The sequence below is a fragment of the Drosophila persimilis genome, unplaced genomic scaffold (assembly GCF_003286085.1).
Source record: "Drosophila persimilis strain 14011-0111.01,24,50 unplaced genomic scaffold, DperRS2 tig00000002-arrow-pilon, whole genome shotgun sequence".
Lineage (NCBI taxonomy): Eukaryota > Metazoa > Arthropoda > Insecta > Diptera > Drosophilidae > Drosophila > Drosophila persimilis.
This window is the reverse complement of record NW_020825289.1, coordinates 8,791,477-8,819,452: the sequence shown is the minus strand read 5'-3', so window position 1 is coordinate 8,819,452 and position 27,976 is coordinate 8,791,477. Positions and strand designations below refer to the sequence as shown.

General features: G+C 45.2%; 1 protein-coding gene across 3 annotated transcripts in view; it reads right to left on the bottom strand.

Annotated features, from left to right (window-relative positions):
• LOC6590069 overlaps window positions 1–27,976 on the bottom strand; it is a 79,061-nt gene that overhangs the window by 8,018 nt on the left and 43,067 nt on the right. Inside the window, exon 1 of one of the 3 annotated variants that reach the window (XM_002016245.2) lies at window positions 2,463–2,900. The exons of the other annotated variants lie outside the window; for them this stretch is intronic. The gene's annotated coding sequence lies outside the window, so the exon portion shown is untranslated. Of the gene's footprint in view, window positions 1–2,462; window positions 2,901–27,976 lie in introns of those variants that run through there. 3 annotated transcript variants of the gene reach the window in all.

The window sequence follows — 27,976 nt, the reverse complement described above, 5'->3', positions numbered from 1 at the left end:
CATGAAAAATTAACGCCGACTTTTCCATTCTTGAGTTGTCTTTTTTTGTTCGCTTTTATCTTCTATTTTTCTTTTTCTTTCATTTGTCAAGTGTGGAAATCGTTATTGTTGCTCGCGTTTTCTGCCACATGTAGGTGGGGCATCAGATCTACGATCCTTTGGAATTGGTAATAGAAAAGCGCAGTAAATTATCCCATTTAGAGTATTACCAGCTACGGTCTCGCCCCAAGCCAGGAATACTTATAGAGTTTTCCCCGCGAGAATGGTTTTCTTTTATCACAATTCTGCGGGAATATAAAAGTGTTCAAGTGTGTGTGTGTGTGTGTGTGTGTGTTAGCCAAGTCTCTCGACAGTTGGTATTTGAAATGCATTAATCACCAACATCCCATAAAAATCCTAGTGCTTTAACTGGACGAAAAACAAGATAAATAGCCCATAAATAGATTTTCCCCCAGACGTAAATGTGGATCGAATGACAGAATGACGGGGAGGGGGGTGGGGGGCAAATAAAAATGTACAGAATGATATATGTATGGAGGCAGGCATGCCCAGGGGGCGGTAAAGATATTCACTTAAGGAATTTCTCGAATGATTAACCAAAAAATAAAAAAAATTCCCATTCCAGTTGATGAAACGCAGTGCCCTCGATGGGGTTAAAACCAATGCGAAACAATGCGTATTCCATGGTCAATCGTTCCTCCATTCCCATTCATAGCCGTAAAATCGAAACTCTGGGAGAATACTCATCAGATAGTGCCCCCACACCCCCCACCACCCATGCAAAACTGGTATGTAAATGTTGTTTTGTTGTGGAACTATAGACATGGCCATCTGTTTATCATGCTATCATCAGATCTGTTATCAAACTGAATCAAATCAATGTAGAAACATATCCCACGTTCAGTCGTGCCTACATATAGCATCTATATTTGATTCCAAGCCAAAATCGAATGAACAATCACTGGAGACGCGCCCAATTCCTCAAAGTATCGACAGCGGGCGACTGGCAATTAAAATGCAAAGCCACAAAACCTCTCAAAGGGTACAAAAAAAAAAGCAAAAACAAAAAAAAGATTATTATCGTTGATGAGGAGCTGCCTTTGCGGATGATGTGTGGTTTTTTATTGAAATGTCGACATGCTTACTAATCAACAAAACAAAATGAAACACAACGAAACGGTCAAAGAGTGGGGAAATATGTAATCAAGAAGTACGAGTAGAACTTGTCATACATTTCGTTCTTTGGGGAGGGGGGGGCGGGGTTCTTTTTCTTTTGATTAATCATGCGCTGAATGCACAAACGACAGAGGTGGCATGCCACATACACAGGAAATCGAAACCGAAATGCAGCGACAGTTGGCTTCAAACTACAAATTTGGTACGAAAGAGACCGCTTAGCCCATTTAAGACCCCCTCCCGTTGTCGTCAAAGAACCGTTGGCTGGGGTTCTTGGACTCTCTCGAAAAGCTTCATTGAGCATTCATTCAATCGCTGACTTCTTTAATTTATGGCCTACGAGTGTTTATTGTTTGCATATTCGTTTGCTGCCGACACTTTTCTTCTTCTTTCCAGGGGTCGTTCTTATAGCAATGAAAGTTTTCGGTAAAGGGAAATCCCTTTTTTGGTTTGGGGCAGAGCCAGAGCCAGAGCCCCGTTTTGGCGTTTTCTAGGGCTGGGCCGTCTCTGGAACCGGGACTTGGGCTTGGCCCTCCATCCAGTGCGAGGATGGGCTCTCTATTGACCCAGAAAATGAGATACAATATGAAAATGTTGCGACCGCCTTTCTGTTTTGTTTTGTAAGTGAAATTTTGAAATGTCTCTCGAAAATATAATGATGTTTTCCATGCGTTGGCGTCGGCTTTGGCTTTGGCTTTGGCTTTGAGTGATGCGGGAATTGCATCTGCCTTAAGTTGGGGGACGGGGGAGCCCTCATTTCATGACACCGATAATGAATGGGTCTTAAAAAAGGTATTCTTTAGATTCTGGGGAAAAGCTGGGAAAAGGCAAAACGTTTTCTTTCGATGGGAAGTATTAGTTCTGAGATTCTTTGGGTATTAACAGGGTTATAGGGGTTATATGATTAGGGTTTTAACGTTTTTTAAAAAGGTATCTCAAGAACTGAATCATTTTAGCTTGTTTTTATCTATTATATCTCTTGGATTTGATTAAATCCAAAAACATTTACAATTTTCTTAAATTTTCGGCATTTTCAGAACTTCCGACTCTGAAATCTTTAACCCCAATCAAGGGCCCATTTGACCCAATTTTTCTACACCCAAATCGATTACATCAGTGCCCCAAATCATCAAAAACGATTCACCGATCAATGCGACACCCAAAACGAAATAAATCTCTCTTCCAACCAAAAAACACTTTATTAATATCCAAACCCATATTTAACCCAATTTCCAGAGCATGACGCTAATTGTATTTTAAATATTATTGGTACCTCCATGGCTTACCGTTCGCGTATGTCCACAGAAAAATCGAAATCCACGAAATTTGCCGTTAAATTTGACACTTTTGTTGTAGATTTATCAATTAACACACACAGACACACACACAGACAAAGACACAGCATGGAAGAGTGAGCATAGAAGAACAGAAGACAAACTCTTTTATTCCCTTTCTGGCGCTTTCGTTGTAAAATTTGTATTTCGTAATATTTGCTGTAAATTTCTTTTGTTTTGCTCCAAAAGAATTCATTTACTTTCACACTGTGACGAAACGCTGCGAAATTTGCATAAAAAACGAAACGAGTAAAAGAGTATCCGCTCTCGCGTTGTGTGGGTAGACGACGCGCACGCGCACAAATATCTCTCTTCGGGTTTTTTGCTTTGTTTTTTTTTTTGTTTTTGTTTTGCTTTGTTGCCTTGGCCTTTGAGCACCGTACACGCTAGAGAAACCGAACCGGTCGGAGCGACGTGCTCCAAGCTAATGAAAAGCCAAGTTCTGACTCTGAGCCGAGAACCAGAGCTCTAAGCCGCAAAGCCTCTGCCGCTGCCTCAGCCTCAGCCGGCTTCGCTGTTAGCTCGCTGTTAACAGAGCTCAACTCTGTTGCAAATGTTGCTCTGTGAGAAGCAGAGATTCTACCGATCCCATAGACAGATAGGGAATGCCCTCCCGGATAAACAGTTGTTTAATAGTTTTCTTTGAAATTTGACCATTTTTTTTTCTGGTGGCTGTTTGCTGAGAAATGCGACTCTTTCCCCCTCCCCCGACCATCTCTATTTTGTTTGTTGGTTAGCAGGTATTTAAATCTCATTAACATTGGTCCCTGGCTGCCCCCAGGCCTCATTTCTCTCTCTCTCTCTGTGTGTGTGTCACCTTTCTGTGACTCTTTCTCTGCTTTGCCCTGTGGTGTGGTGCGTGTGAATCTTTTATGGTTCATTAAAATTAAAAGCAGAGTTTTGCCTTATTCTCTCAGTATATTTATAGCGGCCGATTGGCATTTCGTCCGACTGTGGGAGAATTCCCCAATGACACCCCCCTAAACAGTTATGGGCCATGAAAGAACCATCAGCTGTCCCATGAAAATGATATCAAATTATATTTATCCCCGTGCGTCTCTCTTTGGCATACATTTTTGTTCAGTGTAGAACGATGTTCTGGGAGAGAGAGAAACTGTCACAGTCATGATTTACGATAACTTAACTCAAGAATATTCAATCACAGAGCACACTCCTACCTCCTCCCTCCCCCTACCCCGCCCGAACAGCAACCTTTTTTTCAAAAATGCCGCAAGGCCAGAGCCATCAAAAGACTCGTAAAAAAGGCAAAACCATGAAATATGAGCACAAATTATGAACAGACATCACGTCAAAGGATTAACAAGACCACAAAGATCTTTCTTGGTGTTTTTTATGTTTTATTTTTTATGTATATTGCTGGAATTTCAAGGAAGTCCAGCCCGGGTCCGGCTTCGGCTTTGGCTTCGGACCAACCACGTGATAAACATCTAACAAAGTTGGCTTTAACTCCTTTGCTGGGCGCGTTAAATGGTCAACACCCCAGAAATGTGGGCAAAAGGGCCCTTTGAAGTCGCCTCTTTTAAATGCAGATGATGTGCGTTGATTAAATATTGCTTTTTAATTTCTTTTATGCGCAAATGCATAGGAAAAGATTTGATTTGTTGTTTGGGAATGCCGGGCACGTAACGCTGGATAATAAAAAAAAAAAAACAAAACAAAAGGAACACTAATAATATAGTGGGAATAGAAGGGTGGCTTTGGCCGAGAGACCAACTAGAGGAATACCCTATAGAAGGCAGAACTCCAGTAATAGGAAGGCTATTTCATTCGTTTCCTTTAACTATCTATATGCTATCTGTATTTTTACATGTTTAAGGCAGATACCCTTCTCCTCTGTTGAAGAAGCCCGAAGAAGCAAAGGCGTGGCCCTCACACGGAGACGAAGCGAATGAAAGGGGGTAGGGGTGTGGGGTGGGGAGCCCTCTTTCTTGGCACTCTCTTATCAAATCAAGTTTGTTGCCTCGGTCTTTCGTCGTTCCTCTTTCCGCTGTGTTCTTATCAAATTTGTGGAAATCATTCGTGCTTATAACGGTTAGGGGGAGGGGTAAGGGTAAGGGTAAGGGGAGGGGGATTTATCAGGAAACGGTTGTTGTCGGCAGATTTGCATAACACACACACACACACACAAAGAGAGAGAGAGAGAGAGACAAGGAAATAAATCTGCAAGCATTTTGCGTCTTTGTGCGTGCGCCCACACACTGCAGATCGTCATCAACATCAGTCTCTCTCCGCTCTCCGCTCTCCCCCACCACGCTCTTGCACTCATGCAAATGAAGCAGAGCAAAGGGGAGAGAAAGAGAGAGAGAGAGAGACGCAGACTGCGATCTAAAATTAGCTGCAACTTTTGTTAGGCTTCACCGACTTTGCCTGCACTTTGTCTCCTTTCCTCTTCCTCTTCCTCTTTTGCCCTGCCTTTCTTTGGAAAGCTTCGCCGTCCGCCCGTTGATTGATTGCCGTGGGCCGTGGGCCTACTGCAGATGCGGGCCGGGTCTTCCCTCTGGTGCGGGCCTAACCTTTGTGCACTCTCTTGCCCCTCTCTCTCCTTCTCCTTCTCCGTATCCATCTCCACTCTTTATCTTTGCTTTACATTCGACTGCGGCGGGGTTTCGGCTCTTTGCGTTTTACGCTTAATTTGGCTTTGATTGATGTTTTTACTGTTGGATTCAAACGAAAACTTAGTTAGTGCGGGGCGGGGTTCAGTGAACTTTCGAGCGCGCCACTGCATTGCCGCTGAAGCTTTTGAGCGCTTGAAAGCTTTCGGGCGAGGGCCCGTCGGGAAAGCAGCTGTTCCCTTCACCGACGCCCACGCTCATTATTTTCATAACTCTGGACATTCTTGGCGGCTCTGAATGTGTCTCCCGGTCGCTGTGGTGCCACCACACGTTTATTTATCAACCGAACAGCTGACCCACTTTGCCGCTGGAACTGTTGACTGCCCTTTTGTGATTTGGACACAGGTTGGCAAGCAATTAATTACATTACGACCCGAACAAGCCGACTCTGAGGCCCAGTACAGTACAATGAAATTGTTAACAGGCTCCAAAGTCAGGCGTCAATCAATCAGCCAACATTTTGGCCCCAGTCAATGGCCTCTCTCGCGGTGGAACTAGGTGGGGGGTGGGGGGAATGGGAGTCCGACTTCACGCTCCAGGTGCCATTATCATTATTTATTTGGTGCGACAAACGTTTCGCCTCCAATTAGGGCAAGAAACGCGAACATTTTTCATTCTCCACGGGAACAGGAATGAGAAATGGTGGAAGAGGAGGAGGAGGAGGAGGAGGAGGAACATCTGAAAGTTGCCAATTTGGCTTTCGTTTTCGGTTCACTTATGGCCTCGTATAGCCATTGGGTGAAAAGTTCTCATGTGACTTTCGGTTCTACGACAGTCGTTAGACATATTTCATCCCATCTCCCATAGCCCTCTCTCTCTCTCTCTCTCTCTCTCTGTCTCTCTGTGAGAGCCTTAATAGGGCTGGAACAATGCCCTGTTATGGTTTCCCGGTAACAAGGATGATGGCAGTCTGAAAGGTGGATTTCGTATTCAAATGCGAGCAAACATGACCAGCATCCGCATCCTCCAAAAGAACAAGGAAAAAACCAAGGGCAGGCTCCACAAAACAAATACAAATTCGCAATAAAACTAAGAAGGCCAAAACGGAGCATTACGACTACAAAGATACCCATTAGAAAATAGAACTACCCCAAGGCTTTCATACATACATAGGGTTTTTTTTTGTTGATTGTGAGAATCTTTCGACTCAGATCATGAATATACCTTTGGCTCTTACAGCGGGGTATCACCAGAACTAAATCCTCCAGCAAAATAAACAAACGAAACGAAGCAACGACTTTTGGCATCACGTTTCACGAATTCGCAGCAGAACACGCCGCCTTCTGACTCCGATTCGCGGACTCCCGTCTCCTATTCCGACTTCTCGGCTGGCACATTAAAAGAAAACAAAAGCAGAGAAACACCCAAAAAGAAGAGCGAGAGAGGAATAGAGAGCCAAAGCAATAAGTAAAAGTTGCTGCCAGAAACAGAAGAGGAAGGGCGAAGGAGAAGGAGAAGGAGAGGAAGAGGCTGCCGCGAAGCATCTCTCTGTAATGTATGCTGCTCCTCGACGCGATTCATTGTTTCCCCACCCTCCATCGCCCCCTCAGCCACTCTTCTTCTTACTCTGGTGCAGGCTCCCTCCCCCCTCCCTGGCATGATCAGCAGTTTTGCACGCGCTCACGTTTGGGAGCAGCTATAAAACAGAAATATTGAGAGGAAAAAAATAGGAGTATTAAGAATAGAAGAAATATCTTTGGAAATATTTTGTTGGTGACTTACAAATGCTCTTGCAATGGCAGCGGTAACAAAATTTATACATAAGTGGAAAAGAGAGAGAGCGCAGATGTGGCGAAGCTTTCCCGAAGCTCATTTGTAGAGAGAGCGACAAGGAGGTGCGCTTACACACGTTCAACTGAGAGCGCTTTGGTGACAGAGAGAGAGAGCAGATCGTTCTTGCTGTTCTTGCGTGAGCGGTGCTCTCTCTCTGGCAATGGAACGACAAAGAGAGAGAAGAGCAAGCAAAAGTCGAGAGGGATTTTGCTGGAATTGTTTTTCCTTTTTTTTTTTTTTGTAAAGCACATCCACTCGGCGACTTGTTCTTGAGCCGTTTCTCTTGATTTTTAATTTCTCTGCTGGATAAAGTGAAAATTCCTTATTGGCACTCCCCCCCGCCCCCTCTCCCTGCTGCCTTTTGTGTATTCACTTTTTTGTTTTTTTTTTGTCGCCTTTCATTTCATGACATTTTGGCTGTCATGCACTTCCTTTTCCTTTTCTGCTAATTTATCGTTTTGCGAAGGAGGTATGTGCATGCATGGACGTCTCTCTCTCTCTCTCTGTCTCTTTCGCTCTCTGTCCTTTGACTGTTCTGGTTTTGCTGCTCTTCTCGTGTGGCAGCTACTGACTGCAACTGCAGTTGCATTCTTATCGAAACCGCACAATCAGCAGTCGCCGGAGAGTTAGGCCGGAGAGGGGCTGGCAGCAAGGAAAAAGGCAATCACTGGCAATGATGATGCTGCTGCTGCTGCAGTTGCGGATGTGGATGTGCATGCGGATGCGGATGAGTGCAAAAGTTAAAATTTCAAAACAAATAAATTCAAGCTGCAGGCTAAAAAGGGCAGCCCCAAATCGACAGAGAACCCTGCCTTTGCCTCTCACTCCCTCTCACTCTCTCTCTCTCTCTCTCTCTCTAAAGTCTAAGCAAACAAATCAAGGAGCAACAGAGACACCAGCTGTGGACTCTTTTTAGCCTGGGGCTTCAACGAAATGGGGCTTGACTTCAATTGTTCTCCGGCTGCTGCTCCCCCTGCTGTTGGGGGGGGAGGGGATAGGGGTACACAACAGAAGCAATTATAGCCAGACTCTCGTACAAACACACACACACACACACACACACACACACACACACACAGGAAATCCTTGCTCTCTTCGCTGGTTGCCCCCTAGGCAGCTACAATAATAATTCCGAACGAACGCCCACAGCTTCTACCGCTCTCCCTCGCCCTCTCCCGCCTGTCTCTACCCTTCCGAAGAGAGGGTAGATGGATAGACAGAAGCCCTCAGAATCCCATGTCTAAAGGGCATTTCAAACTTCTACCTTCTTTGGATTCCATTCTGGTATTTGTTTACTCATTTGCTTATTTCCATGATGCTGCCAGTGTCGTGACTCCCTCCCCCTATCCCCCCTCTCTCTCTCTCTCTCTCTCTCTGTTTACCCTTCTTTATGCGGTGTGGCTTCCAATTCGGATTCCATGGACATCCACATGCATGTTTTGATTTCGTTTTCAATTTCATTTTCATTTGTAGGACTTCGCCAGACTGTCGTCTGTTTTTCTTGAATATTTGTTTAGTTTCTTTGATCTCAAGAAACCGCATCAGCCAGGACTCAAAGGACATTCTTCTAGGCACCTGCTAACCCAGGATTGGGCCCTTTAGCCTTTGTTTTGATGAAACTTTGTTGATGGCAGAGAAAGAGCGCCTAACCTTGAACTCCTGGGGAGCCGGCGGGGAGCTGGTGGGGCGCCGCAAGGTCAGCAGGCAAATTTCAGCTGAAATAAAACTGAACCAAACCAGTCGCGGGGCAACCCACTCTGGGGAGCAGCTGGAGCCCGAACAAAAGCTTAGACTAACGTAATTTAATAAAACGTTTAGCCGATTAGATACGTTCGGTGTATGCACTAAAATGTATCCATTAGATACGCTATCTGGCGAGGCACCACCAGTCCACAGATACAGATGCAGCCGCACAGAGTGCGGCAAGTGCAACGAACGTCTGAGGCAGCCAGAGCGTCTCCGAGCCAGCAGCAGCTGCAACGCTAACGAGACTTTGGCCACGCTCGGCTCTAGGCCCCAACTCCCAATCGGACTCTGTCCCTGGCCAGAGGTTCGCTCTTCGGGACGCTCCCTTTTACTGCGAGACGGTTTTACTTTTGCCCGGGCTCTCGGGCTCTCGGGCTCTTGGCCATGGCATGCCGTGGCATGGCATGGTAAATCTGCGCTGCCAATCGCTAAAATTATTGCGCTCAATCTTTGTTATTAGATTAACTTCTATTTTGTTTTCCTATTTGACTTTGCCATAAAAGCGAATCGAGCCGTGGCCCCATCCTTGGCCGAAACCCAACTACCACAAGAGGGTATTTATGACTAGCTCATGATGTTTGGCCAAAGGAACGGCTTGGCAGCAGACTTCCGAGCTGATTGGTCCTTGGCCCATGACGGGGCACATTCGAGATGGCTTTAATGATGTTAACCCTTGCAATATGATAAGAAATGTTGTAGCTCTCTGGCAGAGAGCTCTGGAAGCGCATTCAGAGTGCGCCTATGCCGCCGCTCTATCTGCACTTTCTTGTTATCTTCTGCTGCTGTTGTCTTGGCCATTTGAAAACTGAAAGTGCGCGCCCGGCCAGCCGGCCAGCCAGCCAGCGAGCCAGCGAGAGGGTTACGGGTCTTAGTTATCCATTGCCATTGCATTAGCCATGGCACGGACATGGCCTCTGCCTTTGCCTCTGTATGGGCCAGACATCCACTTGGCTTTGGACACATTCGGTTTTGGCTTCATTTGTTTTTACTGCCTGGCATTTTGTAGTCAGGTCCATTACAAAAGGCTGCCTTCTGCCTGTTGGACTGCCTCTAATTCTGCTGCTTGCTGCACTGCCTGCTGCACTGCCTGCCTGCACTGCCTGCCTGCACTGCCTGCCTACTGCCTGTCTAGCTGCGGTTTGGCTAGCTGCTGATATACTCTCTTTGTTGCCTTGGCTCTTCCTTCTTTTATCAGTCGGATTTTTGCCTGTTTTGGGGCTTTTAAATTGGTTTTGTGTTCGGTTCGGCTGCCAAGCTTGTGGCGCATCAATTCCAATTGCAGAAGCGGCAGCAGCAACAAGCGCGGCATCTATTCTACATAACGTTTGCAACATTTCGAAAGGCACAACTTTCGTTGGCTGTGATGCAACTTTCGTTCGTTTGCTGATTGAAGGCGATGATGATGCTGCATGCCACATTACATAATTAGGTAGCAGGTCTTCAGCAGCACAATCACTGGATGTTAATATGATTCTCGCGTTTCTCCTCTCACTCTCATTTCGTACCGTTCTTTTAATTGGAGTGCCCTGTGTGTGTGAGCGGCTAATGAATGAATGAAGGTAACTTTTACACGCTTCTGGGAAATGAGTTTTCAAGTTTAATGACAATGAGAGGAGGTGATGGGCGGAGGTGGCCGTTCAATGGTCTTTGAATGCATTGCTTTACGGTTGGAGCACTGCTTGCTGTGGTGATTCTGTTCTACTTAAGCATATTTTATATGCACTGCTTACTTCCTTCATACTGCCACTAACCATACTGTATGGTTAGTGATACTGCCAACTATATGCACAGCTTGAGCTTTGTTTTTGAAAGTTTCCGTTCCCGCTGCACTGCTTAATTGATCTCTGTTGATCCTTAAGTTATACTTAAGCGTGTATTCACTGCTTCCTGCCGCATACTAAATATTTGTACCGTTTGAAACTTGCCCTTCCCGCTGCACTGCTTACTTGCTCTCTGTATATCGGCGGCACTCTCTATTATTCACATGTTCTCACCGCTGCCCTGCTTGATGATATTCCTAACAGCTGCACTCTCTGTTATACGTTCTCACCGCGCTGCTTGTGACAAGTGCGGCGTAATTGAAGGAAATTAAAAAGGTAAATCCAGCGACAAAAACAAAGCCAGCGAGGGAAAGAGATACACCGAAAAGGGAAGGAAAGGGAACGGACGACACAAAAGCTGCACAGCAGGCAGCACCGACGACAATGAAGTTGATAATGTTGATGATGATGGTAATGCGGTGCACGGAAGTGGGTTAAGCTGCTTGAATGTAATACCTGCTCCTTCCATCTTCCACCGTCTTTTGAGCGAAAAAGAAGCCACAGTACGAGAGGCAGCCAAGCAGAGGAGGGGGACGCACGCATCAAAATTAAACTGCCCCGCAATTAAAAGAAAGAAAGAAAGAAAGTGAATATACCCGTGCCCCACCGCCATCTGTGTGCTCTCTTTGAGATTTATCTCTCGACAACTTTTGATGGGCAATTTTTGGAGCTTTTACTCACGCGTGCCACGATTCTATTTGGGTTTATGGGGTCAGACCGTCTCGCACTTACCTGAAAAGAAACAACAAAAAATAGATAGAAATTCGAGATAAGCATAAGCAACATTTATGTGTAATTTGTTTTAACAACTGCCCAAGAAAAAAAAAGAACTCCAAGCAACTGATTTATAATGGTTGAACTAAATGTTTTATGTTTTTATTAAGTGAAAATTTTAATAACTTGTTTTCTTGATGGTTTTTTTTTCGAGTACGTGAAGTGGAGCTGGAACTGGAGCTGGTAATCGTAAAAGTGCACATAAAAAACAGTTCCAATTCCTATAAGCAGTGCACAGAACGAGGAAGAGAGAGTCGTAAAAGTGACAATGGAACAAGGAATTGAATTGCTTCGAAAGGCGGTATAACTTTAAGGGAAGTAAATCCAAACTGAAAGCTGGAGAGTGGAGATTAATTAAAGCTGAAACTTGCTGGATTGATTGGGGAATTAAAGATGAAGAGAATGAGATCTTGGATGAGAGTTTTACCTATGTAAATGGCTGGGAGGTAGGGAAGATGTTCTCAAAGCAGTGGATGGGCTAAAGAGACCTTTTAATGCAATTGAAAGATATGAAGCCCTGGTTTATCCGAACCAAAATGTACTTTCCACATTTCGCCAACAGGTGGCGCCTATCAAAGCAAAGAAAAGCCAAGAAAAACAAAGAAAAAAGAACAAAACCCAACCGATACGAAACACGTTTGCCGCATTAATTTCCACTTTGAGTCTGGTCAGGTTTCTGTTCCGATCATCTCCATGAGGTCTAGACGTCGCCGCAGATTCCTTAATGAAAAGTTGGCGCCTGCTGTTGCCCCACCCCACCCCTCCTCCAAGAACCCCTCGCCTAGGCAGCGTGTCAAGTGTTTTAAATTGAAAATTTAATTAAAGAGTTCTCCCGGCATTCCAGTGGGGGATTCAGTGGGACCGTCCAGTCCATGGCATAAATTAGCCAAAACAAAAGCTTATTGAACCCAAAAATAAACACCCGTAGCCCCACAGAGCCCCACTTCAGGGCCAAATCGCTGTCAATAAAAATCCAAAGAGCCGCAAACCAGACCGTCACAAAAGATTAATTTTTTGTTGTTGTTCATTCAAACTATGGCTATAATTTTTGTACATTTTTGACTTTTTTTTTTCGATTCACACGCTTTTGATTCCAAACAATCGCGTCGGCGTCGGCGTCGGCGACAGCGTCCACAATCGTCCAGCTCCAGTTCCAGTTCCAGTTCGGACCCACTGTTCACGCTTATGGCCAGCAAATTTGTCAAAACAAAATGGCAAGAAAAGTTCCGAAGGCAACAACAAATGTAATAATGCCCTAAGGCCACATCAGGGGCGAGAGGAAGAGGGAGGGAGGGAGAGATTAACTAAAGCTAATACTGGAGTTGAATGCCCTGTGAAAAAGCAGTGCGGGAGTCGCATAGAACTGCTGATGGAAGGCCCCAAAGAAGCCACAGATGTTCCCAAAGGAAGGAAAGAGTAACGGGAACTAAGGGAGGTGCATATCTCCTAATATAAACATCTCTCGGAGGTAGGTAGCTATGGGAATGGTTGGACAGAGCTAATAGAACTGTAACTGTAAAACCTTCACAATTTACGCAGATATTCCTCTGAATTCCAGTACAAAATTATGCCTCCAAAATTGTATCTTTTATGTATTTGCTTTAAGTATTCAATTTCCATCTGGAACTGCTCCTTTCAGCTACTCTCTCCCGACATTCCTGCTACTTTTTCTCCCCAAAATAATGTCTTACTTCTTGGATTTGATAATTTTGATGGCCTCTAGCTATGTTTTTCCTAGGCATATCAATATTTTCCCTCAAACACTCAACAGTTGTCAGGCAGGCCTATTATATCTGATGGACGGACAGCGTATAATTCGATATTGCCATTAAACTAAATGACATAAGCATAAAGATTAAGGCAGCGCCATCAAATGTTGTCAGGCAAAGTGTCAAATTTGTAATAAGACAAAAGTGTGCCCACACACACACACACACGAGGGAGGGGGGGATGCTGGCCACGCCCAGGTCTTTGAAATCGCTTTTGATTAAAGAAGTTGTCACAGTTGTGCGTGGGTGTTCCCCCATCATCCCCCCATCTCCCCCATTTATTGGGTTCGGCGGCTCTATTTGCATAGGGCCAGCCTTGAAGCGACTTCGTGCTCGTGTATTATTGTAAAGACTTTATATACCACATAGAAAAACCATAGTAATTGGGCGAGGGGGTGTAGAGGGAGGGGGGGACAAAGCTCAATCGATGTGACCTTGCCTTGGTTCATAGAGAAATCTCTTTGATGGCAGCGGAACAATGGAACGACCGTCGAGCAGATTGCAGCAATAAAAAATTAATAATTTTCTCTTTTCAACAGAAAAAGACAAGAGACAAGAGCCAAGAGACCCACGTGCAACGTTCAACCGGGAAGCAATTACCGTTATGTGTCGTCGAAAAAGCCATCAAGATATTAAACCATTCATATGGGTCGACAGTGCGGCTCCATAGCAGAGATCCCTGGCATTTCCAACAGAAATCAAACTTTATATTAAACACATCCCTTAGATGCCTTATACTAGTGTTCCGCACTGTACTATGCATATGCACTTGCGCTTAATGAGAGCCTGATTGTAGGCCCGGTTATGGGTGTGGGAGAGACAGACAGATACATAAATGAGCGTGGGAGTGGGCGGAGGATACATCAGAATAATGAATAACTCCGTTTGATCGGAGTGCCCTAGCCTTTCGGGCTCCTAAAACTTCAGGGCTTCAAGTGTGAAAATTCTATGGGAAAAAGACACCAAACCCGAGGCTTCGACGGGCCCTTAGGATACCAGGGAGCCCTGTCTTTGGTTGTCGCCATAATTTTTGGCCAGCGTGGGCGGCGGCGGCGGCGGCAACTCTCTTTTTGAAGCAGTCAAGGGGCAGCCCTGGCTGGCTCTGGCTTTTGGCTTAATTGCTGGTAACTGATTTTCGATTAAGTGTTGGGCAAATGAAGAAGACAAATGTTAAGTGCGAGACATTTTTGTCGGGCAATTAGCAGAGATGTTTGTTGTTCTTGCCGCTGCCACTGCCGCCACAGTCGCGATGCTGTGCTGTGCTGTGCTGACAGTTAAATAATAGAAACGTGCCAAGTTGCAACTGCTTGTTGCAATTGTTGCTGTTGTGCCGCCAAGCACGTAACTCAATAATGCGCACATTCTAACAGCAACAACAACAACAATTAAGCTAACAATGTACCACACGGCTACTGCTGGAAAGAGATGGATGCCAGCGGATAGAAAGGGAGAGCGAGAGAGCAAGCAGTGGAAGTAAAAGTTGTTAGTGTCGACTCGACATAATGAAAATCTGCTGCCTCTTGTCTCTTGATACCCTCGAACCGAAGCCAGACAACGCATGCACTTATCCCCCATCCCCCCTGAGCCCCCTGTGCCCCCCCTAGCTGTCTCTCTCCATCTATTTCTGTTCCCCCCTTTTGGGAAATTGTCTAATGAAAAGCTGCTGTCGACACAAACGAAGCGTGGAAAAGAAGTCGACAAAAAAATAGCATTGAGAATTGCAATGGCAGCAATTTGGCTGAAAAAGAGTGATAGAGGGTGGTGAGGGGGGTTGGAGCGGGTTTGGTAGTACCGATTAAGCCTTAAACTTGATGCATTGCCGTCATCGTGTGTGAGTGTCATCGCTTGAGTGTCCAGCAAAAAGAGAGCCATGATGGAAAGCCTTTCGTTTAATTTGTTCTTTCTACAGAGAGAGCTGAAACATTAATCTACGTAGATATAGTAGCGCTTAAGCAGTTCAATTGAGAGTTAAAGCAGTCTAATAGTGGGGAGTGCTCCTTAAGCAGTGCAATCGAGAGCCTAAACAGCGGCTAAGCAGAATGGGTTTAGCAATGCCCAAGCAGTGCTCACAGTGAAACCCAACAATTTTCATAGAATTGCCACTCAAATGAGAGTGAAAGCATTAATGCTTGGGAATGAATAGCAGCATCTTAAGCAGTTCATTCCAGAGTTAAAGCAGTCCAATGCTGGGCACTGCACCTTAAGCAGTTCAATTGAGAGCCTAAACAGTGGTTAAGCAGTTGTACAGCGTACAGAATGGGTTAGCAGTGCTCACAGTGAAACCCCACAATTTTCATAAAATTGCCACTGAGAAGGCCAAAAGCATTAAAGGCCTCCCTCCGCAGTGTCATTCTGCCAAGTGTTAATTACATGCCTTGCACCGGGCCGCTCCCCCGAAAAACAGTTTGGTCTGAGGTTTCGATCAACAGTCGGGGCCACGACAATAGCATTCCAGAACTGATTCTTTTCCGAAATGAAATTGAGTTTGTTTTTTTTTTTCCTTGATGTCGGCTGGCCATTCCTCCTTCTGTCCCTCTGACTTATATTGATGTTTTTCAATTTAAGCTAAACCCCTTTCTGTTGGCAATGAATTATAGAACATTACGAGGCGAGTTCCACCTAACTGCGGAGACAGCAAATTACAGTTTGGCTTAAAGGGGCAGGGATTTGCTTGCGCTTATTTGTGGGAAAAGTTGCACAGGAACTGTCTTCGTCTTCGCCTTCGTATGCAAACAAGCCACGAGAGATGCGAGTCTGATGGGTTTGCGGGGGAGCACAAGCAAAGTTCTGGCTCAGAGGTGAGCTTAGAGTTGGGTCGTTGCACCCACAGAAAGAGAGAGAGAGAGCAGGCGTTGGAAGAGCGCGAGAGGAAGAAGTGGCAGGCTTCTTCTCCTTCTGGCAGCTACAGCTACTCCTTGGAACGATAAATTGATTGATTTATGCCACAGAGCCAGCGATCTCTCTCGCTCTCTCTCTCTCTCTCTATCTCTTTTGGGTTGATTCTTCCCTCTCTTTCCCTCTTTGTATATCCCGACTTATTGCTGCCTTGAGTTGGTCATGGTTTTATTGTGTATTTCTATGCTCTTTGAGAGGGTATACCTGGTAAAGCAGTGGATAAGCACCGCTCTTACTGAGTTGCTGTAGAAGCAGTGCCTCGCAGGGCTAAAGCAGTGCCTTGGAGGGCTAAAGGAGTGCCTTGAAGAGGTAAAGCAGTGCCTTGGAGGGCTAAAAGAGTGCCTTGGAGGGCTAAAGAAGTGTCTTGGAAGGCTAAAGCAGTGCCTTGGAGAGCCAAAGCAGTGCCTTGGGAGGCTAAAGCAGTTCATTAGAGAGCTAAAGGTGCCTTGGAGGGATAAAGCAGTGCCATGGAGAGCTAAAGCAGTGCTATTTCTGTTAGTAATTCCCTTAGAATAATAGTTTTCAGGGTATCTACTGCTTCGACTGTGGATTGAATCGCGCGTTTTCTTGTTCTTGTTTTTTGTGCCCTGTTGGTGGTGTTGTGGTTCTTGTTGCTTTTAATTATGGGCGTTGCACGGCGAGAGATCCAGTAAGCAGGGGGAAGCAGGGGGGACGGAGGCACTGAAGGGCAGTATCTGCCCGCAAGCCATTAGCAATTTTAATTTATTTATGTATGCGACCAACTAACTCCGACGCCGACTCCAACTCCGACTCGGACTCCAACTCCTAGTCGACTCCAACTGGAGTCCACAAGGAGTGGAAGCCAGTCGGTTTTGGTGCTCGTCATGTCTTGGAACGAATGTTGGCATAAATTAATCTCAAATGCACACAAAACATGGTCCAGAACACAACCGACAGACGGCGAGACAGAGAGACGGAGAGACGGAGATCGTACAGACCCGCCCAGAGACACGACCGACCCCCTCCCTTCCTATGTCCAAGCTCTTCTGCTGTTGATTTTAATTACAATTTACATTGCATTATCACGATGACTATCAAAGGGGGGCAACAATTTCATGCACTTGACCCTCGGGCGATCGCGCGTTGGCCAAATATTACGCATTCGCCGCTTAATTATAGCGTTAAAAAGTGAACACCGATGAAAGTGAAATATCCGAAGCGAACCACCAATATTTGATGGTTTTTTGTCTTTGTTGCTGTTTGTGTCTGGTCGGCCTTGACTTGGTCAAGAGGCTGGCTTTATGTTCTTGCTAAAAACGGGGCTCATAAGCTCATCAAAGCGATTATCTTTTGGCCATCATTCTCGTAGTCGTTCTGGCCATGGATTTGTGTGTGTGTCTACGATCATTTGCTTTTTGTTATTAACTAATTTACATGTTGATTGCAATGGCTAAAACAGTCACGACCAAAAGCAAACACTCGTCTGTTTACTTGCTCAATCAATCTTTGATTTATGTTCTTCGGTTTAACATAAAGATATATATAGACGCGAAACATGGAACACGTGCCTCCGATGATGCATTCCTTTCCAGGCAATTACTCAACTTTTGTTTGGGCCGCACAGCTTTCCCCCATTTTCTCCTTTTGTTCGTTGGCTGAGATTTGTAATCAATTATCATATGGCATGCTCAATCTTGAATGCATTTCAGCCTCGACAGAGGTCGGAACACGCCCCCACAGTGCAATTGAAACGTCCATTAGCTGTCTGTCTGTCTGTCTGGCAATCACACGGGAAAAGAGAAACCCATTTTTGGAGATCTTTAAGCTCTAAAGACCATCAAGATCGATGCCATCTCGCGGGGCTACCACTGCGATGGGTTTCCCACAAGAGAAATACGTTTCCAGGGACTTCAAAGGGTCCTTGTGGACGCCAACGGAAAGCAAACGGAAGCAAACGAATATCTAAACCTGAGAATAGAAGACCTCTTTAAAGGGAAGTCCGATTGCTCTTAGATTCCTCTTCCAGTGGAAGGCTTAGACGATTGTAACTCTATTAGAAGCCTTAAAAGAATGTCGGAATGGAACAAAACTGATAATTGGAATTTAGGAATGAAACAAACTGATGATTGGCATGTCGGACTGATGAGTGGAATGTCGGAATGGCACAAAATTGATAATTGGAATGTGGGAATGGAACACAACTGATAATTGGAATGTGAGAGAAAAAAAGAGTAACCGATGACGAGGGGAAAGCCAACCCATGTTCGAGCTTATACCATTCAGATCCATTAGATCGTTAAAGATGACTTCACTGACCTTGTCTGCCCCTGCCCCTGCCACATAGCGATGATGCCTTGACATTGGCCATCCCACTCCACTCCAAAGTCCATTAGAAAATTCTCCAACTTTAGAGTTATTTTATTGTTTAATAGTTACATCAATCCGGCAAGTCTCGTCCCGTCTGGCAATTAAGTGCCAAGTGCCTCGATAGACAATTACTGGCTGGCGATTGCCTTCCCAAAAACATGTTTAACTTTTGTTCTTCTTTGTGGTTATTGTTGTTGCTAGTTTCAACTATTTTTAGCCATGTCTTAACGCTGTCTGCTGCATGATTGACTATTTGCACAGGCAAATGATGAAAATCTCTTGTTTTTTTTTGATGCTTAAAAGGCAATTAATCAAAGTGAAAGATGCTGCCCCAAAGGATTCAAAGGATTTCCAGCCTTCAGGTGTTCCCCTGTTTATTTGCTCAAAAAAGACTTTTGTTTAATTGGGTCTAAATAAAGATCGCAGGCCTATTGTTGTGGCGGTTTTGACGTTGGAATTGTTGGAATATGTCCCTAACTAAAAGAAGACCCATTCAAATGGGGACTTCTTTGTTTTCTATGAGTTTTTGATACTTTTTTGTAGGTATATTCCATTCTATAATCCATTACTGTGGCACGGCTTATCGTTTTCCGACCAATCTCTTATTATTTATTCATTTCTGGGCTAGTTGTTGACCCATTGGCTTGCCTGTATTTCTGGCCAATTAATTGGTATTTTTGTTTGGTTTTATGGGTCACTGGCACTCTCCTTCCCCTTTCTCCTTCCCCCTTTCTCCTTCCCCTTCGGTCATGTGTCGCTTTGACCCGTTAACCATAATTGAGGATAATAACCAAAAGTTTGGGTCTCCCACCGTATCTTTGACATTAACCTCTGCCTCGGTGCCTGCCCTGCCCCACTGCCTAGCTCCCTGCCTCGCCCGCATAGCTCTCTCACGTAGAGAGCTGCAAATAAAACGTACGAAAAATTTAATTCAATTTAATAAGCGAATATGTGGCGTGCCTTTGGGCCAGATGTGTGCCTTCCCTTTCCACTCTTGACGACGCACTCGTGCATGCCGCGCCTCCCCTTTTCTCTCTGTGTAGTCATGCGTGCCGCTAAGTGTCTGCCTCCAGGAGGAGCTCCTCCAAAGAGTTGAGAGAGTAAGAGGTGGCCTGCTCTGCGGCTCTGCGGCTACGCGGCTCTCTGGCCAAATGTGAAAATAATCGTAAAAGGCAATTAGCGCCAAATAGCTTTGACACTCATTCAAGTCAGTTGGCCATGTAGGTTACACGGCTCTAACTCGGGCTCTGTCTCTGCCCCTGCCTCTGGCTTTGCCCCTACCTCTGGCTTTGCTCTTGTTTTTGGCCAATTTACCTTGATATGCACACAATTTGGTTTCTTTTTTGTTGTTGTTTTAATAATAAGATGTGGGTCAGGTCTGTGTGGTTTATGGCCAGGTATCGGATGCGGATTCAAGAGGCCCAGAACACCAGCTTTGGCCCCTAAGAGGCCTCCCTAAAAACTATATTTGCATGGAAAATTGCACAAAGACAAGAACTTTTCATCAGTCCATCAATCAAGGCCCCAGCCACCTCCCCCCCTCCACCCCTCCCCCCCTTTTGTATGGAGTAATCTTTTGAATATTTCATACCCGTTTCGATGGAGGGTCTCGGCTTTGATTGCGACCCAACTTGAACCTGAGTCATGCGCCACGACTGCCGCCTCCGGCTGCTGCTGCTGCTGCTGCTGGGGCACCTTCAACAGTGTCATAGTCATGCAACAAAATTGGGCCTGTTCCGTTTTGCTGTGTCGTGGCTCCATGTGTGCAGCGGCGGCGGCAGCGGCGGCACACCTGGGCACCCAACAATCGCTGGCAATGACATGGTCGATGCCAGAGCCTGGATAACCGATTACTCAATCCGCGATACCCCCCCTCACACCCCTCACACCCCCCTAGAGAGCAAACAAAAACAAAGGCTTGTAAAAATTGATAGCGTCCGGTGAATGATTTTTTTTCGTTTGTTTTTTCCTGCTATTGATTTTGATTTTTGATTTTTATTGAAATGTTTTCGTTGTTTTTTGCCCAGAGACCCAGGGCTGACATATTTATGGCTGCTGGCCGCCGCATCCTCTGCCTCCTGCCCGCCCGGAAAGTTGCATTTGAATGCATGGCATAAATCACGAGGTGCGCCCCACAAGGCCCCAACAACAACAACAACAACAGCACACCTTTTAACACATTTTTTGACCATTTTCGGGTAATGAATGGATGTCAAGAGCCTTAGTCCTGAACTGAACCCCTCGACCACTGGCACGAAATGCCTAAATAAATTAATTCTCGTGTCTGTCTGCCTTCCTGGGCCCCCCTCGCCCATTAATTATCAAGGAAGGAAGCAGGAACAAAATAAACACAATTTATAACGATGATAATCTGATTCATTTGGGATTGAAACTAGCCCAGGAACCCTCTTGAAATGAGAGAAAAAGGGGATTTTAAGGAGCATTTCGGTGTGCCGAGTGGTCAAAAAACCCACAAAATCTGTCTCTAAACATTCGCCATTATTGTATTTACTTGGGGAATATTTTTAAAGAAAAGCTAGCAAATATAAAGCCATCCAATGGGGGACATGGGGGAGAAATTACAGAATTTACTTTAATATTCCATAAAAAACACCTTTTTTTAGGCAGCCACAAAACACTTTCATACAAATTCTAAGACCTTTATAACACTCATCTTTTTTATTATTTTTTATATTTTAATTAAAATGCTATTTTTATACAATTTTTCTTGTATTATAATTTTTTTAAATCATTGTAATTTTTCTTAACACTTTTATACAAATTCTTCCACCTTGATGACATGCATCTTTTTTATATTTTTTTTATTATAATTTTTTTTTCTATTAAAATATTTTTTATTATACTTTTTTTATATTTATTATTTTTAAATTATTGCAATTTTTTATTATTTGTATCTGTGATATTATTTTATAAGCAAGAATACAAAATTCAATCCTAATTATAAAAAAAAAAATCAAATATTTCATTATTTATACAATATTGTATTGATATTTAAAAATATTGATAGAAAAAAAAACCCAGAAAATATAAAGCCATGGGGGATCTATGTTTTCCCACCCAGAAATACCTTTAATATTTCCCGAAAAAAAAACCCTTTTTTAGAGAGCCACCAAAAGCCGCCTTTCCTCTGTCGAAAGTACCCGCATAGTGCAGGGTATTTAAAAATATGGATTCGTATACATTTGACAACTTCTATATGGGCGTCTTGGGGGCCCCAATATAGGCGTATAAATCAATGGCAATGTCGACTGGCGGGCAGGGTGGAGGGGGGGTGGGGAAATACACGTATATTGCCTTTTGGGTTGACAATTCACGCGAAAACTATGTTTCAACCGGCGAACCCAACGAATTTATGTTTTTTTATTTTTCAGCCACACACACACACACACGGGGCACACACACACACTGGCATGGACTGGACACCCACCTGGGTGGAAAATGTTTATGGCCAGGCTAAGGCCCAGACACCAGGCTGGCAGCAAATAATGAAAATGTTTTCCATTTCGATTGGCAATTTCCGCAATTTTCAAACGTGGCTGCCGTTGTTGCCTCTGGGCTCCTGCGGTGGCTGTGGCATGGCATGGCGTTGCATGAAATTATTGAAATTGACTGCTCAAATATGTCGCACACACAGGCTCCCATACGGTGGCTCCTTTCGAACCGTTTCCATTTCCATTTCATTTGCTGCCTCGTATTTGTGGTCTGCTGCTGCTGCCTTTTTTCCATGGGAATGGCATGCGGTTGAACGACAAAGAAAGTTGATATTAGAAATAGCTCGAAGGGAGGGACTGGACTCTGGAAATTCCAGAACTTAAAACAGCTTTGCCACTGCCACTGCCCCTGGTTGTTCCCGGGGAGAATCCACTGCTTGCTTGGGCGAGAGTGCTGGCTTCGGCTTACTCATGCCCGACTGCTTGCTCCTGCCTGATTGTTCGTCTCTGACTGACTGCTTGCCCCTGGCTGAGTGCTTTCACCTGCCTACTGCTTTCTCATTCTTCTCTGCTTGCCCCTGACTGCTTGATCCTTCCTGACTGCTTGCTCCTGCCTGATTGTTCGCCTCTGCCTTTCTGGTTGACCCTGTCTACTGCTTTCTCCTTCCTCCCTGCTTGCCCCTACCAAAGTGCTTACTCCTACCCGACTGCTTGCTCCTGCCCGTTTGTTCGCCCCTTCCGACTGCTTGCTCCTTCCCAACTGTTTTCCCCTGCCCGACTGCTTACTCCTGCCAACTGCTTGCTCCATCTTCTACTCTCGCGGCTCTATGGAATGTGGCAATTATGTCTGTGGTCTGCTTATGGCAGCGCTACTCTTGAGGGTGTGGAGGGTGCTCATAAGGGCGGCGGTTTCCTTTCGCCATCTTATTATCGCCCGTTAAGCATTTATTCCGCTTTAATTAATTTTCCTCTTTGGCTTGTGTGCATGTGGCATGTGTGGATCGTATTGATGAGCGGTTGCCGTGGTACTGCCTCTGAATATGGCATCGGTTGCATCCTTGGATGCCACCACTACCGCTGTCACGTTTGCCAGTCCCTCCTACGCAGCCTTCGATGCGGTTTCCTGCTGCCCTCCTGCCTCCTGTCTCTGCCTCCTGTCCCTGCCCCTGCCTCTGCCTACTGCCTCTGCCTCCTCCCTCTGTTGCCTCTCCACAGTTAATGAGCGTTACATATGTAGGAGCTCCGACAACACAAGACGCAAAACTCCAGCCAAAAACCCAGCATCATTCAACTGCTGGAAAGCCTAAAAACCACAAAAGACAGCAACAGACGAGAGACAGAGAGAGGAAAGATGTGGAAAGGTGGGGAGAGAGACTGATATTGTGGCAGAAAATGGCCGCCAGGCTTGTGAAATTTCTTAGCCGTTCCCCTTGCCCCGTGCCCCGTCATCGCCGTCGTCGCCGCCGTTGTCTGTCTGTCTGCGGCTAAATTGAACAATGCCACTCAAAAAGTTAAAGTTCTGTGGGTCAGTAGAATTTTCTCAGGCCGCAATCAGCGCAAGAGTGGCCGACTGAGTCGACCGACTGGCCACCGGCTTCATATCCATGCCCCAAGTGGAATACGCATGCGCGCAGGCCCAGACGGGGGGGGAGGAGGGGAGGAGGGGAGCATCCATGTGTGTGTGTGTGTGTGTGCTACTAATGAAACCATAAAAATCAACCGCAGACTGAGAGAAGAAAAGAGATGAGATGAGAAGAGATGTGCCTCTGTCTTGTGCCCCCGATGCCCCTGTTGCCCCTGTTCCTCCTCTTCCCCCTGTGCCCCTGTGTCCCGTGCATGTCTTGTATACCCTAGCAGAGGGTATGACGATTGGTAGAGGATCTCCTCTCCTCATTCGCAACGCTTCTGCAGAGTGTCGGCCTTCTCTGGCTTCTTGTTGCTGTTTTGAACGGGGTGTGGGGTGGGGGGGGGGGGGGGGGGGGGGGGGGGGGGACCCGGCTCTGCTCCGGCTCTGTTCGGGTCAGAATGTATGGGTAATTTGAGTATGGGGCCGGGGCCGGGGCCAGGGCCTTAATGCTGACCACAAAATGACTTACACGAGAAGAAGTTGCATGCAAATAATTACCCCAAAAGGAAACAGAAACAGAAACAGTAACAGATACAGATACAGATACAATGCCGTGGCACATGGGGTTTCTGGCACTGAGATTGAATATTTCCTGCGTGTCGTCTGTCATCCAAAAAAGTGAAATCTGTCGCTCTTCGCTCTTCGCTCTGTTGAAACGAGTAATTAAGCCTAATTAGAGTGTACAACTATGAGAACTATGCTTCGTTGACAGCGGCACGACCTCCCACATCGAGTGGCAGACAGATAGCCCCCCCCCCCCCCCCCCCCCCCCCCCCCCCCCCCCACCCACCTCCGTGCCGTCCCGGATATGAAATGAGGCTAATATGTGTACTTCGTACTCCCCACAGCCCCCCTCCATAGCCTCATTTTCACTTTTTTGTTGGTGCTGTCACCCGTTCTGGGGGCTTAACTTTTGCTTTCTTTGGCTTCGGTTTGCGGTGACATAATTTTTGTGGCACTGCAGCTCTCGGGCCGCCACTGAAGGGGGGTCACAAAGGATCAGCAGGGCGGGGCCCTTGCCCTTCGAATTCCCTCAGATTCTTAGTCTGCATCAAGGGCACGTCCAACACTTGGCTTCCCTCTCTCGCTCCCACTCTCTCTGAGGTCCGTCCAAGAGGTCCCTGTCCTCAGGTTGGGGCTGGGGCTGGGGCCTGCCACATCAATGGATAATTTACAAGTCACGTGTGTGTATGAAATTGAAACAAAATGCGCATAAATTTCTGCCAAGAAGCGAACGTCAAGACAGGCATCCTGGAGGCACAACTCCGCTGTGCCGCTGTGCCTCTGTGCCCCTCCCCATTCCCCATTGCCATTCTCGGCCGGAGGGGCTTGTCTACGGCCCAGGCATTTAATATTAATGAGTTATAGCACATGGCCTGGTCTATATGTTTGACGATGCGCCTCTCGTGTGTCCCCCTGCCCCGTGCCCCTGCCCCCGTGCCCCCTGCTCAAGTGGGAGCAGCACAAACTGACAGACTGACTGCTCGACTAACTCTTGGCCATTAAAGGATGCTGTCTCCTTGGGGGCTCTCGTTTCGTATCGTTTCGTTTCGATTTCCATTCCTGATCCATAACATCCACACCCGGGAGGCACTGCGGCGAGTCATTTCCGTGACATACTTCGAACTTTTGTAACTTTTACTCTTTGGATTCTTTGGCTGGCAGAGGCCTCGGGCAGCGGATGGCATTAAACCAGAAATCGTGTATTAATCGGCTGCCCATTTCAGATGGAAGTAAACTTGTGTGGCAACCCTCGCTGCCGCCTCCCCCCGCCCGACGCCCGTCTCCCGTTTGGCGACAACTGGCAGACATGTCAGGCCAGAGCCAGCGAGTGGCTTTGGCCATGGCTAAGAGTCGTTGCAGGTTTGTCAAGTCCGACTGCAGTTCAGCAGTTTGTCAGACAGGCAGAGAGAGGGACAGAGACAGAGACAGAGACAGAGAGGGGGGGCGACAGAGACAGAGAGGGGGGGAGACAGAGACAGAGAGGGGGGGAGACACAGACAGAGAGAGGCAGATAAGCGACAGGCAGCCGCAGCGACGACGTAATTGACACAATTTGAATTTATATATTTTCAATGCGACAAAATTCCAAGCCACTCCGTGCCACTGCAAGCCACTGCAAGCCCCTTCAAGCGGTGGCAAGGTGACTAAGACATACACAAAACGATCCTGCCTGTCCTTCGAGGCACTACACCCAAAGAAAGGCCTTTCTTTTCACCAGAAAAAACAATGAACGCCCCCCCGCCTCGCGAAAGATGAGCCAAAGGGCAGTGTGTCAGATACAGATACAGAGATACAGATACAGCTATCGATTACAGATACAGAGATACATCTACAGAACATGCAAATGCGGCGTGAAGCCCATTAATGGTGCAAGTTAATTTCCCCTTTTCTTCTTTTTCGAACAATTGAATTGTAACGCTTCAATTTCGGCGAGCCATGGGGCTAATGGAGCCAATGGAGCCATGCGGCAGAATAGAAAGGTGTTAAATTGGCAACAGCAAGAAACCCATCAAATGGTCGCTCGGAGTGGGCGTGTGCGTGGGCGTGCCACTCACTCCCCGAAAGCCAAGGAAAAGAAAAAGGTCATTCACTTGTGGTCGCTGCAAAGGCAAATGCTATCGATTCCCCGGCACCCCAGGGGTGACCCCTCTCTGCCCAGCGGTTGGCCCCTCTGTGTGTGATGTGCCCCCTGTGCCCCACCCTGTTGGACCCTCTATCCATCCTCTGTTTGACCCCCATCAATCCTCTCTCTGTCTATCCATCTATTTATATGTATCTGTATCTGTATCTGTCACTCGATTGTCCAGTGAAAGTGTCATGTGGATCAACGGGCACTAATTGTGGCAACAATCGCTGGAGTGCCCCTTGCCGCATGGACAAAAGCATATTCATTGAACTACTTTTGTTTGATTGATTGATTGATTGATGGCTATGCACGCTTTAATTTCTTTAAATTTATTCTATTTCGTTGGAGGAATTTTTAATTTTCTATTTTTTATTTATTTTTTATTTTATTTCTTTGTTTCCCTTTGTTTATTTCCCCAAAACGTGCCCCAAATGTGCAGATTTTATTCAAACGAACGGTCTATCATTTTGCCACATGCCACACACATACACATGCACGCTTTGGCACCTCCTGTGTGTGTGTTTGTGTTTGTTTTTCAATTGTTTTCTGGGTTTTCGTTTATTTTCTGTTTTTCGATTGTTATTTATGCGCATTTTTGGGCCTGTTATTTTTTAATCACATGCCCCTCCTTCCTGCTGCCTCTGTTCATCCCCATCTGGGTGTGCACACCCCACCCCACCCCCCGCCAACTCATTTTTGTGTTTATTTTTAATGAATATATTTTTTGCACCCTTGATGGCCCTCTCTTCCCCTCTTCCTCTCTGGTGTTTTTTTTTGCTATTTTAAATCACATATTAATCAATGCTGCTTCGATCTGTATCTGTATCTTTGCCGAGCGCGACCTAGTTAACAATTAAAATTGTGGCAGCCAAAACACACACCGCTGGCCGGCCGCCTGTTTGATGTTTCCGCTTTTCGGTTGTGGGATACTCTTTCCCAGGGAATGGAGTATTTCCCACGGCACACAGTGGGCGACAGGGGGCTCCAAAGCTGGCAGAGGGTGGGGGAAGGGGGGGGGGGGGACTCCTTAGTGCAGGAGTGCCCCAGTGATGGCCAATTTCTGTTCGTATTCCATGAATATTTTTGTATTTATTTGTATACAAAAAAATAAATATAAATAATAAACAAAATAAAAACAAAAAATAATAAAAAAATTATAAATAAAAAAGAACAATAAAAAAAATAAATAAACACAAAATAAACCAATATATAACAAAAAATATAAATAAATAAAAACATAAAAAATACAATTATTAAAATAAATAAATAAATTAAAAATAAATAAAAATATTAAATAAAAAATAATAATAATAATAAATAATGAATAAAAAAAAAATAAAACAATTTTTAAAAAATTTTTTAATAAAAACATACAAAAAAATAAAAGTATTAAAATAAATAAATTAATTAAAAATAGATAAATACAAAAAAATATATTTAAAAAAAAATAAATACTGAATAAATAAAAAAAGTAAATAGATAAAAAATAAACCAATTTATACAAAAAAAAGATAAATAAAAACATAAAAAAATACAAGTATTAAAATAAATAAATTAATTTAAAATAAATAAATAACAAAAAAAAAAAAAAACAAAAATTATAGAAAAAATCTTGTTTTACCGCATATCCTTTTGAAAAATCTCTGTAACTGAATTTTTCCCTTGACTGTTTTTTAAGTCGCTTCATATTTCATATAAGTATTTTGTTCAGTGATTTATTTTTATTCCTAAAAAATTGTACCTACTGCAATCCCCGCCAACAATCGCCCTGAGAGTGTATCTTTATCCGCGACTTTGTATCTTTTTGTGTCTGTTTTTTGGGGGGCTCCCTTGCGACTAATGAAATGCTATTAAAAATTAATATTTAATATGTGAAACGAGCTGTGCGGCTCGGGGCGTTGGCTGCAGCGACTACAGCGACTACGTTTTGGCTGAGCTCTGGCCTAATTATAGCCGCCAGCTCTGGGCCTTGATTAATGGCAGACAATTGATTTAGACACCATTATTTTCTGCTCGAGAG